Source organism: Parasteatoda tepidariorum, chromosome 2 (assembly GCF_982258835.1).
Source record: "Parasteatoda tepidariorum strain Cologne lab strain chromosome 2, Ptep-v5.0, whole genome shotgun sequence".
Classification (NCBI taxonomy): Eukaryota; Metazoa; Arthropoda; class Arachnida; order Araneae; family Theridiidae; genus Parasteatoda; species Parasteatoda tepidariorum.
The window spans coordinates 113,338,611-113,351,188 of NC_141756.1; the positions used below are offsets into that span (position 1 = coordinate 113,338,611).

General features: G+C 37.2%; 1 long non-coding RNA gene across 1 annotated transcript in view; it reads left to right on the forward strand.

Annotated features, from left to right (window-relative positions):
- The window catches only part of LOC147816065 (uncharacterized), a 103,529-nt gene that overhangs the window by 69,469 nt on the left and 21,482 nt on the right, over nt 1–12,578 (forward strand). The window contains exons 3-4 of the long non-coding RNA XR_015431647.1: nt 9,316–9,376; nt 11,130–11,226. This is a non-coding gene — a long non-coding RNA (uncharacterized LOC147816065). The remainder of the gene's footprint in view (nt 1–9,315; nt 9,377–11,129; nt 11,227–12,578) is intronic.

Consider the following 12,578-nt stretch of genomic DNA (forward strand, 5'->3'; position numbering starts at 1 on the left):
TCTAGTTTATAGGTTTTGTGTTATTAATATCCTCCTCAAGATTTTTTAAGCATTTTAATTTGTAATACAATAATTTATTAATGATGCCAGCTATAGGGTCGATGTGAGCCGGGTGCGGAATTCATATCGCCCAGCCATTGACAGGATTCGGGCCCTGTTCACCTCATTGATGGGAGAAAACTCTGTCCCCTGCGCCATCACATTTCTGATATAGTTTCTTGTCTAGTTTATAGGTTTTGTGTTATTAATATCCTCCTCAAGATTTTTTAAGCATTTTAATTTGTAATACAATAATTTATTAATGATGCCAGCTATAGGGTGGATGCGAGCCGGGTGCGGAATTCATATCGCTCAGCCTTTGACATTATTCGGGCCCTGTTCACCTCATTGATGGGAGAAAACTCTGTCCCCTGCGCCATCACATTTCTGATATAGTTTCTTGTCTAGTTTATAGGTTTTGTGTTATTAATATCCTCCTCAAGATTTTTTAAGCATTTTAATTTGTAATACAATAATTTATTAATGATGCCAGCTATAGGGTCGATGTGAGCCGGGTGCGGAATTCATATCGCCCAGCCATTGACAGGATTCGGGCCCTGTTCACCTCATTGATGGGAGAAAACTCTGTCCCCTGCGCCATCACATTTCTGATATAGTTTCTTGTCTAGTTTATAGGTTTTGTGTTATTAATATCCTCCTCAAGATTTTTTAAGCATTTTAATTTGTAATACAATAATTTATTAATGATGCCAGCTATAGGGTGGATGCGAGCCGGGTGCGGAATTCATATCGCTCAGCCATTGACATTATTCGGGCCCTGTTCACCTCATTGATGGGAGAAAACTCTGTCCCCTGCGCCATCACATTTCTGATATAGTTTCTTGTCTAGTTTATAGGTTTTGTGTTATTAATATCCTCCTCAAGATTTTTTAAGCATTTTAATTTGTAATACAATAATTTATTAATGATGCCAGCTATAGGGTCGATGTGAGCCGGGTGCGGAATTCATATCGCCCAGCCATTGACAGGATTCGGGCCCTGTTCACCTCATTGGTGGGAGAAAAGCCATCTCTAGGGTGGATACGAGCCGGGTGCGGAATTCATATCGCCCATCCATTGACAGGATTCGGGCCCTGCTCACTTCATTGGTGGGAGAAGAGCCAGATCTAGGGTCGATGCGTTCTGGGTGCGGAATTCATATCGACCAGCCATTGACAGGATTCGGGCCCTGTTCATCTCATTGGTGGGAGAAAACTCTGTCCCCTGCGCCATCACAGCTCTGATATAGGTTCTTGTCTAGTTTATAGGTTTTGTGTTATTAATATCCTCCAAGATTTTTTAAGCATTTTAATTTGTAATACAATAATTTATTAATGAAGCCAGCTCTAGGGTCGATGCGAGCCGGATGCTGAATTCATATCGCCCAGTTATTGACAGGATTCGGGTCCTGTTCACCTCATTGGTGGGAGAAAACTCTGTCCCCTGCGCCATCACAGATCTGATATAGGTTCTTGTCTAGTTTATAGGTTTTGTGTTATTAATATCCTCCTCAAGATTCTTTAAGCATTTTAATTTGTAATACAATAATTTATTAATGAAGCCATCTCTAGGGTGGATGCGAGCCGGGTGCGGAATTTATATCGCTCTGCCATTGACATTATTCGGGCCTTGTTCACCTCATTGATGGGAGAAAACTTTGTCCCCTGCGCCATCACAGCTCTGATATAGGTTCTTGTCTAGTTTATAGGTTTTGTGTTGTTAATATCCTCCTCAAGATTGTTATGAATATCCTCCTCCCATTGACAGGATTCGGGCCGTGTTCACTTCATTGGTGGGAGAAGAGCCAGATCTAGGATCGATGCGAGCCGGGTGCGTAATTCATATCGCCCAGCCATTGACAGGATTCGGGCCCATCTCACCTCATTAGTGGTCCCCTCCGCCATCACAGCTCTGATATAGGTTCTTGTCTAGTTTATAGGTTTTGTGTTATTAATATCCTCCTCAAGAATTTTTAAGCATTTTAATTTGTAATACAATAATTTATTAATGAAGCCATCTCTAGGGTGGATGCGAGCCGGGTGCGGAATTCATATCGCTCAGCCATTGACATTATTCGGGCCCTGTTCACCTCATTGATGGGAGAAAACTTTGTCCCCTGCGCCATCACAGCTCTGATATAGGTTCTTGTCTAGTTTATAGGTTTTGTGTTATTAATATCCTCCTCAAGATTTTTTAAGCATTATAATTTGTAATAAAATAATTTATTAATGAAGCCATCTCTAGGGTCGATGCGAGCCGGGTGCAGAATTCATATCGCCCTGCCATTGACTGGATTCGGGCCCTGTTCACCTCATTGGTGGGAGAAAAGCCATCTCTAGGGTGGATGCGAGCCGGGTGCGGAATTCATATCGCCCAGCCATTGACAGGATTCGGGCCGTGTTCACTTCATTGGTGGGAGAAGAGCCAGATCTAGGGTCGATGCGAGCCGGGTGCGTAATTCATATCGCCCAGCCATTGACAGGATTCGGGCTCTTCTCACCTCATTAGTGGTCCCCTGCGCCATCACTGCTCTGATATAGGTTCTTGTCTAATTTCTAGGTTTTGTGTTATTAATATCCTCCTCAAGATTTTTTAAGCATTTTAATTTGTAGTACAATAAATTATTAATGAAGCCGTTTCTCGGGTGGATGTGAGCCGGGTGCGGAATTCATATCGCCCAGTTATTGACAGGATTCGGGTCCTGTTCACCTCATTGGAGGGAGAAAACTCTGTCCCCTGCGCCATCACAGCTCTGATATAGGTTCTTGTCTAGTTTATAAGTTTTGTGTTATTAATATCCTCATCAAGATTTTTTAAGCATTTTAATTTGTAATACAATAATTTATTAATGAAGCCATCTCTAGGGTGGATGCGAGCCGGGTGCGGAATTCATATCGCTCTGCCATTGACATTATTCGGGCCCTGTTCACCTCATTGATGGGAGAAAACTTTGTCCCCTGCGCCATCACAGCTCTGATATAGGTTCCTGTCTAGTTTATAGGTTTTGTGTTATTAATATCCTCCAAGATTTTTTTAGCATTATAATTTGTAATAAAATAATTTATTAATGAAGCCATCTCTAGGGTCGATGCGAGCCGGGTGTAGAATTCATTTCGCCCTGCCATTGACAGGATTCGGGCCCTGTTCACCTCATTGGTGAGAGAAAAGCCATCTCTAGGGTGGATGCGAGCCGGGTACGGAATTCATATCTCCCAGACATTGACAGGATTCGGGCCGTGTTCACTTCATTGGTGGGAGAAGAGCCAGATCTAGGATCGATGCGAGCCGGGTGCGTAATTCATATCGCCCAGCCATTGACAGGGTTCGGGCCCTTCTCACCTCATTAGTGGTCCCCTGCGCCATCACTGCTCTGATATAGGTTCTTGTCTAGTTTATAGGTTTTGTGTTGTTAATATCCTCCTCTAAATTTTTTAAGCATTTTAATTTGTAATACAATAATTTATTAATGAAGCCATCTCTCGGGTGGATGCGAGCCGGGTGCGGAATTCATATCGCTCAGCCATTGACATTATTCGGGCCCTGTTCACCTCATTGATGGGAGAAAACTTTGTCTCCTGCGCCATCACAGCTCTGATATAGGTTCTTGTCTAGTTTATAGATTTGGTGTTATTAATATCCTCTTCAAGATTTTTTAAGCATTTTAATTTGTAATACAATAATTTATTAATGAAGCCAGCTCTAGGGTCGATGCGAGCTGGGAGCGGAATTCATATCGACCAGCCATTGACAGGATTCGGGCCCTTCTCACCTCATTAGTGGTCCCCTGCCCCATCACTGCTCTGATATAGGTTCTTGTCTAGTTTATAGATTTGGTGTTATTAATATCCTCTTCAAGATTTTTTAAGTATTTTAATTTGTAATACTATAATTTATTAATGAAGCCAGCTCTAGGGTCGATGCGAGCCGGGAGCGGAATTCATATCGACCAGCCATTGACAGGATTAAGGCCCTGTTCATCTCATTGGTGGGACAAAACTCTGTCCACTGCGCCATCACAGCTCTGATATAGGTTCTTGTCTAGTTTATAGGTTTTGTGTTGTTAATATCCTCCTCTAGATTTTTTAAGCATTCTAATTTGTAATACAATAATTTATTAATGAAGCCAGCTATAGGGTCGATGCGAGCCGGGTGCGGAATTCATATCGCACAGCCATTGACAGGATTCGGGCCCTGTTCACCTCATTGGTGGGAGAAAACTCTGTCCCCTGCGCCATCACAGCTCTGATATAGGTTCTAGTCTAGTTTGTAGGTTTTGTGTTATTAATATCCTCCTCAAATTTTTTAAGCATTTTAATTTGTAATACAATAATTTATTAATGAAACCAGCTCTAGTGTCGATGCGAGCCGGGTGCGGAATTCATATCGCCCAGCCATTGACAGGATTCGGACCCTGTAAGCATTTTAATTTGTAATACAATAATTTATTAATGAAGCCAGCTCTAGGGTCGATGCGAGCCGGGAGCGGAATTTATATCGACCAGCCATTGACAGGATTAAGGCCCTGTTCATTTCATTGGTGGGACAAAACTCTGTCCCCTGCGCCATCACAGTTCTGATATAGGTTCTTGTCTAGTTTATAGGTTTTGTGTTGTTAATATCCTCCTCTAGATTTTTTAAGCATTCTAATTTGTAATACAATAATTTATTAATGAAACCAGCTCTAGTGTCGATGCGAGCCGGGTGCGGAATTCATATCGCCCAGCCATTGACAGGATTCGGACCCTGTTCACTACATTGGTGGGAGAAAACTCTGTCCCCTGATTCATCACAGCTCTGATATAGGTTCTTGTGTAGTTTATAGGTTTTGTGTTATTAATATCCTCCTCAAGATTTTTTAAGCATTTTAATTTGTAATAAAATAATTTATTAATGAAGCCATCTCTAGGGTCGATGCGAGCCGGATGCGGAATTCATATTGCCCTGCCATTAACAGGATTCGGGCCCTGTTCACTTCATTGGTGGGAGAAAAGCCATCTCTAGGGTGGATGCGAGCCGGGTGCGGAATTCATATCGCCCAGCCATTGACAGGATTCGGGTCCTGCTCACTTCATTGGTGGGAGAAGAGCCAGCTCTAGGGTCGATGCGAGCCGGGTGCGTAATTCATATCGCCTTGCCATTGACAGGATTCGGGCCCTTTTTACCTCATTAGTGGTCCCCTGCGCCATCACAGCTCTGATATAGGTTTTTGTCTAGTTTATAGATTTTGTGTTATTAATATCCTCTTCAAGATTTTTTAAGCATTTTAATTTGTAATACAATAATTTATTAATGAAGCCAGCTCTAGTGTCGATGCGAGCCGGGTGCGGAATTCATATCGACCAGCCATTGACAGGATTAAGGCCCTGTTCATCTCATTGGTGGGAGAAATCTCTGTCCCCTGCGCCATCACAGCTCTGATATAGGTTCTTGTCTAGTTTATAGGTTTTGTGTTGTTAACATCCTCCTCTAGATTTTTTAAGCATTTTAATTTGTAATACAATAATTTAGTAATGAAGCCAGCTCTAGGGTCGATGCGAGCCGGGTGCGGAATTCATATCGCCCAGCCATTGACAGGATTCGGGCCCTGTTCACCTCATTGGTGGGAGAAAACTCTGTCCCCTGCGCCATCACAGCTCTGATATAGGTTCTTGTCTAGTTTATAGGTTTTGTGTTATTAATATCCTCCTCAAGATTTTATAAGCATTTTAATTTGTAATACAATAATTTATTAACGAAAGCCATCTCTAGGGTCGATGCGAGCCGGGTGCGAAATTCGTATCGACTAGTCATCATCAGTATTTGAACCCGGCTCATCTCATTGGAAGCTGATTGCACTATTCTTTCAGCCATCATGTCATTAAAACAATGTGTTACATATTGCCTTTAAATATACCAATTGTGCATTTTCGTTTTTATTATTTTTTTTACTAGTAACATATTAAAACACGCCATGAATATCTGAAACTCTGAGTGACAATTAAGTATAAAACAATACTTTGCAAGTTCTTAAATTTGGTAATATGTAAGAGACAACTTAGTGAAAAAATACTTAATTGATCAGATCTTATAAATTCAGATCTTAAATTCCCTATCTGTAACTTAGCAAATCAAAAAATTTCAATGCTCTTTAAAAAAAAAAATATTTAAGTTCTTTTTTGCAAATTGTTTACTAGTTTTGATATACATCTTTTTCATTCTGTTATGCAATAATTTTATTAACGAACAGGAATTCTTGGGTCGAGGCGAGCCGGGTGCGATAATCGTACTATCGACCTGTCATCGCCGTGGTTCGAACCCATCTCACCTCATTCGAAGGTGACCGCTTTATACCCTGAGCCATCGCGGCACTGGTATAGATTCTTGTCTAGTTTATAGGTTTTTGTTATTATCTTCTGGGAGATTTTATAAGCATTTTAATTTGTTACGCAATAATTTTTTAACGAATGCGAATTCTTGGGGCGATGCGAGCCGGGTGCGGGATTCATATTATCGACCAGTCATTGCCGTGATTTGAACCCATCTCACCTCATTCGAAGGTGACCGCTTTATACCATGAGCCACCCCGGAACTGGTTTAGGTTGTTGTCTAGTTTATAGGTTTTTGTTAATATCTTCTGGGAGATTTTATAAGCATTTTAATTTGTTATGCAATGATTTATTAACGGGCGCGAATTCTTGGGTCAATGCGAGGCGGGTGCGGGATTCGTATTATCGACCAGTCATTGCCGTGATTTGAACCCCTCTCACCTCATTCGAAGGTAACCGCTTTATACCCTGAGCCACCCCGGAACTGGTTTAGGTTGTTGTCTAGTTTATAGGGTTTTGTTAATATCTTCTGGGAGATTTTATAAGCATTTTAATTTGTTATGCAATGATTTATTAACGGGCGCGAATTCTTGGGTTAATGCGAGGCGGGTGCGGGATTCATATTATCGACCAGTCATTGCCGTGATTTGAACCCATCTCACCTCATTCGAAGGTGACCGCTTTATACCATGAGCCACCCCGGAACTGGTTTAGGTTGTTGTCTAGTTTATAGGTTTTTGTTAATATCTTCTGGGAGATTTTATAAGCATTTTAATTTGTTATGCAATGATTTATTAACGGGCGCGAATTCTTGGGTTAATGCGAGGCGGGTGCGGGATTCGTATTATCGACCAGTCATCGCCGTGATTTGAACCCATCTCACCTCATTCGAAGGTGACCACTTTATACCCTGAGCCACCCCGGAACTGGTTTAGGTTGTTGTCTAGTTGATAGGTTTTTGTTAATATCTTCTTCGAGATTTTATAAGCATTTTAATTTGTTATGCATTAATTTATTAACGGGCGCGAATTCTTGGGTCGACGCGAGCCGGTTGCGGGATTCGTATTACCGACAAGTCATCGCCGTGATTTGAACCCATCTCTTCTCATTCGAAGGTGAGCGCTTTATCCCCTGAGCCATCGTGGAACTGGTATAGGCTCTTGTCTAAAACTTGCTTTGGCTTTTACTGTGTTTAACCAAAAACAAAGTACTAATGGGTTAAAAAAATGTGTATCTTGGTACTAATGATATAATACAATGGCCTTAACATTCGGCAACAACATTCAATATTTCTAAAGCAAAAGAACAATATTTCTAAAATTTGCAAAATTCAATATTTCTAAAATTTGTTTATGACATTAGTTTTTTTTTGTTTTGAGGGTCTGAATTCTTAAACTGTGTCAAAAATAAACTAAAATAGTTTTGGAGCTATAACTTGTTTCAGACGTGAGTTTTTTGGTGATTTTGCCAACGAAACTTTTTGTTGTGCTGACATCACTTTACGATTTTGTACAATGAGCTTACATTTGGGTGCGAAATTCAAATTTTCTTTGTCAAAAAATAAGCAAAGAAACCACCTTCTTTTTTTGATAGATTAACTAACAAATTTTTTTGTTGAGCTTATGATATCCTACAATTTTAACTAGTGGTTACTTGATCAAAAATTAGCTGAAACTTGTTTTGGCCATATCATTGTAAGTATAATTTTCTAGCAAAACTTTTAATTTAACACGTGCTAACAGTTTTATTACAATGGGTTAACGTTTGAAGTTAAGACTTTAAATTGTGGCTACTAGATCACTAAGTTGCTGTGCAGACGATTAATGTGCTAAAGTTTTGAATCTATAATCAAATAGGTAAAGAATTAGTTAAAACACAGTTTGGCCAAGTTTTTGGTGGATGGACTAATTTTTCGTTAAACTTAAGATTTTCTTTTACAGGCTAGCGTTTGAAGTTTATAGTTCAAGAGTTGCCTAAATCTTGTTATGACCAGAGCTGTTTTTGATGGCTGTGGTATAGAAATATTTTTTCGGTTTAACGTGGACAGAAAATTTCCTATAATGAACTGTCAATTGGAAAAAATTATTCTCTTATCTTGTCTAATTTTTATCAAGAAAACTTAAGCTAACAATTTTTCATAATGGTGTATTGTTTAAAAGCAAATTTAAAAATTGTAGATTTAATGTGAAAAACTAGTAAAAACCTGTTTAGGTGGTTTTGATCTCGACCATTTTTGAGGCTATCATTATCTGATTTCTAACAACGGGCTAACGTTTGAAGGCGAATTTTTAAGTTGCGGTTCCTATGCAAAAAATCAGCTAAAGCTCGTTTTGGCTATATCTTTTGATTGGTAGAGTAGGGCTAATATTTTAGGACATTTTGTAATTTCTCGGTCAAAACAAAAATAAAATTTGTCTGTATCTTTTCTTGGTGAGTTAGCTAATGAAAATTTTTGTAGAACTCATGTAGCCTAATGGCATTTTGTGCAATGGACTAACGTTTGGTTTCAGAATTCTAATGTTTGGATACTAGATTGAAAAGTAGCAAGAAAAAAATTTGGCCTAACGAAAATTTTTGTTTGGCTAACACATGCTAACGTTTAATTACAATGGTTTAGTTAACATTTGAAGACTAAATTGAAACTTGTGCTTGCTAGATCCTTAAGTTGGTATGATGACGAGTTGTTAAGATGAAGGTATCAAAACTATGATTTTTTGGAACAAAAGTTTTCTAAAAGTTGTTTTGCAATAGTTATATTTTTGCTTAGTGGGCTAACTTTGATAGAAGAATGTTAATAGGAAGTATAGGTTCATCTAATCAAAGCTGTTCATTGTTTATTTTTTCTTTCAAATAAATAATACTGAAATGCATTATTCACATATACATTAATAGTGTTGTAAATTAAACAGTATTATTTCTAATTGTTCCTTTTAAAATGCTTATAACTTATTATTTTGTTTGCATTTTACAGGACATATCTTTATGAAAAGGAAGATTTATGGAAAAGGGTTCCGTGTTGCATCATAGTCCTGGTAATGATTTTTATTATGTGCTTCAGAAATTTTTGGGCTATTAAAATATAATTAAGGGGATTTGTAATTTGCTTATTTTTCTGCTAATGGGGTGAAAAGGTTATAAGCAGTACTAAAATGACTTCTATTTTTTGTTAACCCCTATTTATTATCCTCTATCTATTATCTATAACCCCTATTTATTCATCTTTGTCTCCAAACGTCACCATCGTCAAAAATAATTTTAATTTGTACCACTAATCCATTAAAGTCATGACCAAAGCAAGTTTTTGCAAGCTTTGAGGAAAACTCCTCCAGACTGAAAGTCTAGGGCTGTGTGCTGCTATGGAAAAAAGTGAGAGCACATTTCTAATGGGGATGGAATGAAGGTGTCGATAGGTTTATTCACGCTGACCTATCCCAAGATTGAGACAAAGCTATTCACCCCACAACCCTATTCGAAGTGACTTTTCCTCGTAACCATGGAAGCCGCCACGACACGAGACTGATATCTGGTGGAGTTCTCCTGAAAGGCGCATAATATTTCACACTTGTGGTTTACAGGAAAAAGTGCGAAAAAACTGGATTTGACCATGACTTTAGCGATTAGTGGTATAAATTATATTTTTTGCTGGTGATGACGTTCGAAGACAAAGAAGAAACTTAAGGCATGAGAAAAGTTAGCTTTGGCCGTTTCTTTTAATTGATGAAGGTAGAGGCCGGGATAGCCTGGTTGGTAGGGCACTGGGACCGTGTCCAAGAGGTCGTGGGGTCAATCCCCGCAGACCGAAGACTCCCCGTGTAGTAAATGATGGCAGATGCACATTAAATCTGTCGAGTCTCAAAGTCCACCATGTTCCCATAGCAAATCCTACCTCTGGTTGTTCTGATCCAGGAGTTTCCTTGTCTTCTTGATTAGGTTCAAAATTGAAAGGCCACGGAGTTGAACATTAGTAGTCTTAAACATAAAATTGATGAAGGTAGAGCCGAAATTGTTTGTTGGGCTAACAAATTCCTACAGTGGGCTTGGAGGTGAAATTCAAACTTGTAATTAGGTCAGAAATTAGTTAAAGTTTGGTTTCATTAAAACGTTTTAATGTAAAGGCTAACAAAAGTTTATTTCGCTTACGTTTTCTTACAGTAGGTTAACGTTTGAAGGCAAATATTGAACTTCTGTTTTCTCGAACATACATGAGCAAACATTTATTCTGGCCTTAACTTATTTTGGTATTTGAGTTAATCTTAAACTTTTGTTGAAGTAATAATTAATTAAACTAAATTAATGTTTAGTGTAAAAATTCAAGCTTGTCATTTCTAGGTCAAAAATAAGCTAATACTTGATTTGCCTGTACCCTTTTTTTAAGTTGGGGTGATTCTCCTGGGCTAACTTATAATTACAATGAACTAACGTTTGTGAAAATTCAAACTTGTCGTTTTCAAGTCGTATCAAGTCATAATAAAAATAAATAAGTCTTAAATTTTAATCATAAATTCAAGTGTAAAGTCTACAGTACTGCTGAAACTTATTGGTCATAAAATTGTTCTGGCTGGTGAACAATCGAAAAAATTAAAATTGATATTGTCATCATAACGACGTGATTTCAAGCTTATGATTCGAAAATTATGGAAATTATACTAGTTGGATTTAAAAAGTCCCATAGGTAGATAAAGGGTTAATACAGTGTCGAAAATTTATAAATATTATTTTCAAATGACTTTATGTGATATAACTTCATTCAAATCTTATTACTATTTTTGAATGTTTATCAATCAGGTTCTTGTCTTTATGATGAGGAAGATTTAGGCATGATAGTCTTCGAGATAAGGATGGCATATAATTGGCAGGTTTTTTGTGATGCACCATAGTTCTGGTAATTATGTGATTTTATAATTCTTTTCTGACAAATGGGGGGATGGAGTATAAGCAATGATAAGGTACGACACTGTAATAAGCTAAGGCGGGGAAAATTTTATTTTTATTTTATTTTGAATTCTTTTCTTAATGAGATATAGCATGTGATAATTACATGAGATGTGCGCAGAGATAAAATTTAAATAATGTTTCAGTAGAAAAAAACATGGCTCAAATTTTTTCATACGTCATCAAGTAGCTTTTTTTGTGGCTTGCTTTATGAAACTTTTGGATAAACTATTTGCTATAATACGCTAACGTTTCTAAGGAATATTCAAACATTAGATTTCGATGACAAAACTTAACCAAAAGTAATTTTTTGTTTAAACTTTTTTCGCTGAGCGAAATAGGACAAAATTAGTAATACTTTGATACCAGCAAGTAGTATTTTTTTATCGGGACAATTTTTCGGAAATTTAAAATTTAAAACTATTAAAATAACTGTTCATATTATTTCTGTAACGCATTTCTCAAAATGTCATATACATAATATTATCAACCATAAATTAAAATTTGGTGAGAAATGAAGTTGATTTCTAAATGAATCTTTAATAGCGAAATTCAGTTCGTCTGAATTACTGATCCAGTGTAAAATAAATGTGTTCAGGGTTTCATTATTCAAAAAAGAAAAATAAGTAGAATCCTAACTGACATAAAACTTATAAATAGATCATTGTAAATAAAACATGTAAAAGAAAGAAAGATGATCAGAAATCCATATTACAGTTGGTTGGTTGGTGTCGTGTAATGGACAGAAAATAATTCTAAATGTGATCAAAGGTCATATATACAACAGCTGCAATTTGAAGGCAACTATCTTCATATAACCATATTACAGTAAAAACTGCATAACCTTTATATTAATTATACGCTAGAACCTTTCAAATTTCTGATATGCAAAAGTTTCGTGTACTCGAAAACTGTAAACCTCGTTTTTTTTTTAACATTACTCAATTTTCTGGAGAAAACAAAATGCTGCGTCTTAATATAAACTTATTATCGTAATCAATGCTTATAAAAAATTTTAACGATAAAGAGAAAAAAAATATAATGGTTGTCCCTAAATATTAAGTTAATTAAAAGAATTGAAATCATTAAGTGGTGAAAAGAAATGTAAGAATATAAAAATACTTTACTTAATTTTCATCTATATTTATTAAAAGTTTTCGCCGCAATATCGCCTTTCATGTTAGCGTACTTAATATACTAAAAAAAACTGCGATAAAAAAAGCAAAAGTTTATGCATTTATAAAAGAAAATGAAATTGTAAAGTAAAAAAAGAGCAAGAAACCGAAAAAGTATCAGAATCAC